The following is an 8538-nucleotide window of genomic DNA, read 5'->3' as shown; positions in this document are numbered from 1 at the left end:
GAATGATCTAAAACCTAGATACAATGATCAGATATTAAATTTTTCTAGTAGTATACGCGGTTTGTTAAAAAAAAGTCTTAATAAAATTCATGTTGTTTAACGAACTGCGTAAATGACTGAAGATTACTAATATCTGATTCTGATGATTGAAGTTCTAGATCAAATAAATTTTTTTTCATAAAGCTAAAAATAAAAAAAATTTCCATATGGTACCGACCTATGAAAAAGCGATAAATGCTTGTAGTCAACGCTGATCAGTTAGACTTCAAAACATAACTATTTGGGTGTGCAGCTGAAGATAGGACAAAGAAGTACTCTGTTTAGTGTACCAAGCTTTCGCAAATCTTTATTTGTATCATCGGGGTGCTACAATAAACAAAATTAGTATAAATTACAGAATAAAAATTATTTTGTATCTTACACTAATTGAGGTTAATTGTCATGATGTTTATAAAATGAAATGAACAACTCATCTGACTCCTACAAATAATGTCGAAAACTAACCAAAAAATGTAAAAAAATTGCTTTTAAAAGCACAATTGTGGGATCTTTGTACAAGTCGAAGTTTCCTTCGACTTCAATGCACTAATAAAACACTCAAGTTTTTAGCTTTTCCTATTTTTTAGACATTTTATATTTACTTCCTCTCCAAAATCGTCTATTATTTTCAAGGTAGTCCAATAACGCCAAAACAATAAGACTTAGACCGAATATATGCTTAACAAATTATTTCGAGAATTCAATGAGGAATATAAAAATGCAATGAAAATCAAATAACGAAGTTGGGACTACTCCGATATAAACAAAAATAGCAAATGTTGATAAATATTTTCATTTTAAAGTTCACTATCGAAATCCTATGTAACTAAATTTTTAGATCTCAAAACCATTTAGATTGGCAGATACGTCTAATAGGCCACACCGTGTGACATATTAATATCTCAGTTAAATTTTAAAGCAACTTGCTTAAAATAATTTCTGATTTTATTAAATTATTACATAAACGAATAGTTTAACAGGTAAGAGGCAATTTTCGCATTAGAAACCAGGCAAAAATCCCGGTGATGAGTTTACCTATCTGCGGTGATGAGTTTACCAATCTCCAAAGGATGCCGGTGATCAGTTTACTATATCTCCGAGGGTCTAATAATTTTATGGGGGGCTATATAGTGATGAGTTCGTACACGTCCAATCCTTAAGTGACATCCACAACCACACATAGAGGAACGTTTTCTAACAAAGAAGAGAATGCGTGTCCAATTGGGAAAAAAAAGATCTTCACGGCGTCTTCAGTTTTTTAAGAACTATGTAGATTCACAAAAAGAAATTATAGAGAACTACCACCAAGGGAAGACCAACCACAGAGAAATTAAAGAAACCGAAGACTGTCATTCGGCTTATATGATCGTCCCATTCTACTCTTCTATTTCTTACCCAGTCCTTGATCTCCACCTTGCATCTATGTCGTATATCTGTGTTTATGTTGTACATAGATACGACATATATCTGCTTATAGAGTGTTTTCATCTCTGCTGCTTCTAACATCCGTTTTGTCCTCTCTGTGTCAGGTCGAGTTTCTGCCTCGTATGTCATTATGGGTTTGATGACTGTTTTGCAAGTTTTGCCTTTCATTACCTTCCCGATATTTTTATTTCTACATATTGTTTCATTCAGGCAACCTGCTGTTCTGTTTGCTCTATTCACTTGATCTTCCACTTCTGTTTCGAGCTTTCCCTATCTAGATTAATGTGATGCCTAGATATTTAAACTCCATCACTTGTTCTATTATCTGACCTTCCAGTTCTAATTAAAATCTTGATAAATTTTCTTTTATAACCATGCATTTAGTCTTTTTTGGAGAAATTAACATGTCAAATTTTCTGGCGGCTATATTAAATTGGTGCAACATACGTTGTAAATCATCTTCACTTTGAGAGAGTAGCATTGCGTCGTCTGCATAGCAGATTATTTTAAGATGTTTTTCTCCTACTTGGTATTCTTTTTTAGTTCTTATTTTTTATTATTTTATCCATAATCAGATTGAACAATAGAGGACTCAGCGAATCTCCCTGTATTATCCCATTGCCAGTACCAATAGGGTCAGTTAGTTCTTCTTCTACTTTTCTTTTATTGTGTTGTTTTGGTAGATATTTTCTATGGTATCTCTCTTGCTTACAATAAGTGGATAACGTCCTTTAATTTGACCCATCTTGTACAACAACCGCAACTTCTTATTAATAAAATAATCACCACGAACAGAATACCAGATGAATGGAGGACAGCGATCATGGTGATGTTCTTCAAAAAAGGAGATAAGAAAGACCCCAATAATTATCGAGCAATAAATCTATTAAATACAACACTCAAATTGACAACAAGAATAATAGCGACAAAAATAAACGAACGAATATCTCTGCAAGAGGAACAGCAAGGATTTCGGACAGGAAGATCATGCACGGATGCAGTTTTTGTAATAAGACAAATAAAAGAAAAGTCGCTGGAATACAACAAACCAGCATATATGTGTCTGATAGATTTGAAGAAAGCGTTTGATAGAGTGAGAATTCGGGACGCGATACATTTATTATATGAAAAGGGAATATCACTGGATTTAGTAAAAACCATTGAGAATATATATAAATATAACATAGCTATGGTAAGATATAAAGGAAAACTATCACAATATATCAAATATGAAACTGGCATTAGACAAGGAGATTCGCTGAGCCCATTAATATTTAATCTGATAATGGATGAAATCATAAAGAAAGTTAAAAAAAGAAGAGGATATACAATGGGAGAAAAGGAAATAAGGATAATATGCTACTCCGACGACGCCATAATAACAGCCGAAAATGAAGATGACCTACAAAGATTAATTAAAGAATTCAAAGATACGGCTCTCATATACAACATGGAGATCTCAACAGAGAAAACTAAAGCGATAGTGATATCAGCGGAATTGAGAAGATGTAAACTAGTCGTAAATAACAAAATAATAGAACAAGTGATAGAAACTGAATACTTGGGAATAAAACTGTCAAGCTACGGAAAAGTGGAAGAAGAAGTACAAAAACAAGTGAACATGGCAAACAGAACAGCAGGATGTCTCAACAACACAATCTGGAGAAACAAATACCTCACAACGGAAACGAAAACCAGGATATATAAATTAACAATAAGACCGATAATGACGTACACAGCGGAAACAAGAGCAGATACGGCGAAAACACAAAGACTACTGGAAACAACAGAAATGAAAGTCTTACGAAAAATAACAAACCAAACTCTAAGAGACAGAGTAAGAAGTGAGGAAATACGAGCGAGATGTGGTATAGAGGAAATAAACGCGTGGACCAAAAAAAGAAAAGTGGAATGGAATCAACACATCGAAAAAATGACAGAAAACAGAATAGTACGAATAGCAATAGACAAATCATCAAATGGAAGAAGATCATTGGGACGACCGAGGAAAAGATGGTCAGACAACGTCATTTGATGCTAAAAACCGAAGTAAAACAGTCATTTTGCCTATTTATAAAGTAGGAAGAAGAAGAAGAAGAAGAATTTGACCCAGTCAAATGCCTTCTTAAGGTCCACGAAACATAGATGTGCCGGTTTGTTGTATTCTAATGATTTCTCTTATTATAAATATAGCGTCGATGCGTGGTCTATCCGACCTGCTGTGTTGTTCTTCTGCTAGTGTTATAATTTCATTCAGTTTATTTGTTATCATTTTGGTTGTTAATTTTAGTGTTGTGTTTAATAAATTAATTCCTCTGTAATTTTCCAGGTCTGATTTGTCTCCCTTTTTGAAGAGAGCTATTAGGATGCTTGATCTCCATTCTTGGGGAATTCGGTTTTGTCCATTAACATTCCAAGTTAGTGAACAAAAATTTAATGCAATAAATGATGCATTCTCAAAATATGGCCAAGCCTGTCCCATAGAAGGATTTAACGTAATAAATGTTCTTAGCTTTCATGGTCTTTATCACCCACCATAGAGTACCACATATGATAATCGCAGATAGCGGTGTCCGATTTTAAGAACGGCCTTATTTCAGAATTTATCGATACACAAAAAATTTTGATTCACTACACAACACCAGATAATCCATAATTAAACGAAATGATAGAACGTTTTCACCCTAGAGTTTTAGAATACCTACGAATACTTGGGAAAAAAGAAAGATTCTTAGTATTAAGGAACATAAGTTAAATGCTATTTTGGGATATAACAATTTATTCTAATCATTAGAATTATTAATCCTCAAGATCCATTCGATATCGTGATTAATAAAACTAATTAATAAATAACTATACACTGCACCATAGATTAAAGACAAAAGAAATCTACAAAGAAATAACCAAAAAGCTACAAGAAGCTACAAGAAGAAAAATATCGACAAAATAAATGAAAAAAGACAAACATCGATAACTTATAACCTAAGCACGAAAGTGTACAATAGAAAAACAGTAAAAAGAAACAAACTCCTTCCGAAATTTTCTTCCCGCATTATGAAAAATAATAATCCAGTGACAAACGACATTCAAGATAAGTCAGTACACAAAAAGATCATTAAACAATCATCATCATCAATTAGCCTATATTTGTCCACTGCTGAACGTAGGCCTCCCGTAAAATTTTCCACCTATTCCTATCTTGTGCTTCTTGCATCCAGTTCGTGGTGATGCGTTTGATATCATCCGTCCATCTAGTCGGTGGTCGTCCTCTGCTTCGATATGCGTCTTGCCTTGGTCGCTGTTCCAGAATCTTTCTGGTCCATCTATCATCCGTTAATCTGGCAACATGTCCGGCCCAAGCCAATTTAGCCATGGCTATTTTTTCCACTGTTCCTCTTCTGTGACTCCTGTTCTTCTTCTTATTTCTAGGTTTGGTACTTTATCTCTGATGGTAATACCTACTATTGATCTTTCCATAGCGCGTTGTGTAACTCTTATTTTTTCTATTGTTCTTTTTGTCAGAGTCAGTGTTTCTGCGCCATGTGTAAGAACCGGTAAAACGCACTGGTTAAAAACCTTTCTTTTTAAACAAACTGGGATAACAGACTTGAAAATGTTATTCAATCTACCAAAGGTAGCCCATTTGAGACCTATCCTTCTTTGTATTTCAGTTGTCTGATTATCTCGGCCCTAGATACTTGTAAGCTATTACTTGATCGATGCTATGGCTCTCAATCATAATTTTACCGCTGACTACAAGGTTGGTCATAAATTTTGTCTTTGAGGTGTTAATTTTAAGACCAATTGTTTTTGACACTTTATAGAGCGTGTGCAGCATTTTTGTAGCTTTATCAACTCTATCGGATATTAAAACGATGTCATCGGCAAATCTTAGGTGGTTCATATCTTCCCCATTTATATTAATTCCCATGCCATTAAACAATAGCCAAGCCTAAATATAACGTTAAAACTGCTTTACAGATGTAACTTAGTAGCAGTCCAACAAGTTCAAATATATAACCTGAAGGACAATCCAGGGACCCTCCCAAAAACCAATAAAGCAATAGAAAATGGACTCAGTCAATCCTTTTTGATAGCTTAGAAAACTTTGATAAAACTGTACAGTACCTCCTCCAAACAGCAAAAGGGAAACTAGACACAATATATCAAATATCTAGAAGTAGAAGAAGACATAAATGGACTGAGAAGTGTGATAGAATCTATTTCTGGTAATCTAGATCAAGAAGACGCACAAAGATACAACGCTGCAATTAAATCACTTGAAAGTAACCAATATATTATTATTACCAACATCAAAAGCCAACTCTGTCTCAATAAGAAACTAATAACTAGACTTCGGCAAATATGCATATTGCATATTTTGCATATTGTGCATATTTTATGCAAATATTTCATATTTTGGCATATTTGTATAAAAGTTTGCATAAAGTGCATAAAAGTTCAGATTTTTATACTGTATTTGAAAATTTTTAAACATACCAATTTATTTCAATTCTTGTATAAAATTTTGTAGTCATTTTAATCAAGAAATGATCTAAGTACGTAATCTCTACAGGTACAAAACATTTACAATTTCAAAGAAGATCAATTTAAGTAGCCCTCAACATTCTTAGAAAGTCTCGGTCACTGAGGCATTCAGTTATTGGATAATCGCTAAGGGTTCGCTCATTTGCATTTTATGATCTAATCCCCAAATCTATCTACAATTTATTGTATCTTAACAGCAGGTAAACGGCTAATAGTTTTGTTCCTAATTTAGGGATTTTCCAATATCTCCCAGTTTATTGAATTAGGTACCTAAACATTTCTAATTTGATGCTCAGATTTGTAAATCATTTTTGTTTTGATATTCAAAGCGTAAACACTCGTTGTGCGTAACAAAAAGGAAGATTGTGATTTTATAATGCCTAAAACAACCAGTGCTTCAACTTGGATTAAACCTTATAAAGAGCTGTCTATGGATATGGAAAAAATCTACTGTTCAGTCTGTGGCAAAATTGTAAGTATCTAATATTTTCTATTAAATATCTAATATTTCATACATACAGGGTGTTTCCAAATGACACTTACAACGTTTGACTGTAGATACTTCTCGAAAAATTGAACAAAACGATATAGTTAATGAGGGGTCAAACTTATTTACTTTTCGAGATACAGGGTGTTAAAATTAAAAAAAATTAAATTCTTTTAGTTAATAACAACAATAACTTTAAAACCAATAAACGTATTTACTTGAAATTTAGTACTCGTAGATTGTTTTTAAATGAAAAATAGCTTCCTTTAGTGAGAAAAAATTGTCCATGGTACAATACAATGGTGTGTATTTAGAAAATTTTTTCACCTTTACTTTTTTTATGAAGTCAGCTATTCTAAAACACAATTATTTTTATTGTAATTGAATTAACAAAAAAAAACTTTTGTTGAATTTTAAAATAAGTTATATGATGTACTAATGGTTAGTAACAAAAACTAATTTGTGGATTAATACTGCATTTAAAACACTTAGCGAGTGTTTTTTTTCCAAACCAGTTATTTGATTAACCAAAAACACCTTGTATATTTTTATATTTTAAAGGTTGGGTTAAAATAAAGGTTTTTATTTTTATTTATAGATAGCATGTGAGAAGAAATTTTAGATAGACCAACATGTGAGAACTGCTTCACACATTGCAAAAAAAGGAAAAATAGGAGGAAAACATCAAACTTCAATGGCTAAATGTTTCCAATCTACTTCAAAAAAATTAGATGAGCAAGAAACTTTTAATGAAGACTTGTGTCGCGCATTAGTGTCTGCAAACATACCGCTTTCAAAATTAGCAAATGTAAATTTTAGTTCGTTTCTAAAAAAATATTGCAAACTTAATGTTCCAAGTGATCGGTCTCTAAGAAGAAATAATGTGAACGGGCTATACTCGTCGGTGTTAATTAATATTAAGGAAGAAATTGCAGATAATTATTTTTACATATCTGTAGACGAAACCACTGATTCCTTAGGAAAGTATATTGCTCATTTATTGATTGGTGTTCTTAAAGAAGATACCTTACCAAAATCTCATCTTATTTCATGCCAGCAACTTGAGAAAACAAATGCTTTAACAATTTCGCGTTTTATACAAGAAACATTAGCAACTTTTTTTTCTTCCGACAACTATTCCTTCTAATAAATTACTGCTTAATTTATCGGATGCTGCTCCTTATATGGTGAAAGCAGGACAAAATTTAAAAATATTTTTCCCAGATTTAATACATGTTACTTGTGTAGCGCATGGATTAAACAGAGTTGCAGAGGAAATACGAAAAAAGTTTCCTCTTGTAAATACCATGATATCCAGTGTCAAAAAAGTATTTCTTAAATCTCCTATAAGAATTCAACTTTATAAAGAAATGCTACCTAACATTCCTCTTCCACCACAACCTATTTTAACGCGATGGGGAACATGGTTAGAAGCAGCTAATTTTTATGCAGATCATTTTGTTAAAATAAAGAACATAATTGATACGTTAACAGATGAAAGTTCCCAATCTCTTATGGATTCTAAACAAACTTTTCAGAGTAACTTGCTTCAACAAGAACTTTCATTTATAAAATCAAATTTTAGTTTTGTTCAAAAAACAATTACTCAGTTAGAATCACCAAAACTGTCATTGTTCGAAAGTACAGCATTAATAAAAGAATTTGCGTCATGTTGTCGGAACGTTAGAGGTAATATTGGAAAAGATATTTTAAAAAAATTTGAAGCTACTATGGAAAAAAATAAAGGTTACCATATTCTTTCTGAAGTAGTCAGTGTTCTAGCTGGAAATATTTCGGAAACAATTAATTTAGAACCAAATGTTTTGGTTAGTTTGAAAAATGCTCCCGTTACATCAGTTGATGTTGAACGAAGTTTTTCCATATATAAATATATGTACTCAGACAGAAGCCACAAGTTTTTGTTAGAAAATTTTGAACACCACTTGGTCATTTATTGTTACCATAATTCTAAATAAGTTTATTCATACTTAAAAATGATGTAGTTACTTAAAATAAATGTAAATCTTAATGAATAGTAG

Source organism: Diabrotica undecimpunctata, chromosome 7, assembly GCF_040954645.1.
Source record: "Diabrotica undecimpunctata isolate CICGRU chromosome 7, icDiaUnde3, whole genome shotgun sequence".
Lineage (NCBI taxonomy): Eukaryota > Metazoa > Arthropoda > Insecta > Coleoptera > Chrysomelidae > Diabrotica > Diabrotica undecimpunctata.
The sequence above is the reverse complement of the archived record's forward strand: the minus strand, read 5'-3'. Positions refer to the sequence as shown.